Below are 1,388 nucleotides of genomic sequence, written 5' to 3' on the forward strand. Positions count from 1 at the left end.
AGCGACTCATTGCCCAGCCCTAGTTTCCCATGCCCAGTGTCTCGTTTCTCGACTTCCAGACTCACTCTCTTCCTGTATCATTTTTTCCTCTCATAGTAGAGTAGGGTTGTCAGGACACGTCATGGAACACTCACCACTATCATCCTTTCCCTGAAGTCTATTGGAAATCTGATTCTATCTCTAACTAGACCGTGAGCACAGCCGTCTCTCACAATTATGACCCCTAGGCGCTCATAATATGACCTTTTGTAGTTGCCAGCGCCGTAAAACCTTACTAAAACTAACTATCGTAATAATGGTAAAACACTCGGACAATTGATCAATTGATCAAACAGACAAAGGCAGAATTATTTTTTTTAATGCTTAGAGGCGTAGTGGAATCAGGACCCAACCAATTTTTAGACATGTAGAGTTATTTATATCGTCTTGAAGCTTTTTCATTTGTCTTGCATTTGGCGAAAAAAGGTACCCATCAGTCTTTAATAAAAAATCGAGATATTTGTGATTGTAGGAGGTGGGGGTCTCCTGGTGTGAGAGGAAAAAAAATAGCAAATAGTGGCTGCAAAAATTTGGTGACTTGTAAAACTTGAGTGTCCTTGGAAAAGGGAATTTCCATTTTCTGTGTCTTTAATCTACACAGAAATGTGTTTTTAAAGGACACGTTAAAAAGTTTTGAGCCTACAAAAAAAATAATATAAAAATGAACCACAATGTTTTTAATTGCCCTAAGCCTAGATAAATGTCGGTTTCTGTGGTTTCACCATTTTGACGAGCGCCTGATTTCACCACGCAGCATCACAATTTAATGTATTCGGACCAACGACGTCACATCCCCGCAGCCTTCAGGACGTCATGACGTGTTCTATTCCCCATCACCGCCAGTGACGTGGAGACGAACACGAGCCTGATTGTTTGTTGGGTCACGTGATGACGCAAAACAGACGTACACACCTGAGTCGGACATCTTAGCATTGCGAAGGGTCAGTGTTGTATACATTAGATCGTCAGGCCCCCTGTTCAATTCCACTCGGAATCGTGTATCGCGGGTGTACACAAAGCTCCCCACGGTGATGGGATATTCGAACCGTATGTCCGAGGACTCGTGTGAATATGCCCATACTAGCTGTAGAAGGAACCATACAATAATACTATTATAACAATAGTAGTGTTGCTGCTGCTGCTGCTGCTGCTTTTGTTGTTTTTAAGGTAATTATATTGTTTTTGTTGTTGTTTGTGTTGTTGTTGTTGTTGTTGTGGTTGTTGTTGCTGTTTTTGTTTTTGCTGAGATAGATCGCTTTGCTGCTTCAGCTAATGCTGCTGTTGTTGTTATTCCTATGTTGTTGTTGTTGTTGTTGTTGTTGTTGTTGTTGTTGTTGTTGTTGTTGTTG

This window comes from Aplysia californica, unplaced genomic scaffold, assembly GCF_000002075.1.
Source record: "Aplysia californica isolate F4 #8 unplaced genomic scaffold, AplCal3.0 scaffold00229, whole genome shotgun sequence".
NCBI classification, from domain to species: Eukaryota; Metazoa; Mollusca; class Gastropoda; order Aplysiida; family Aplysiidae; genus Aplysia; species Aplysia californica.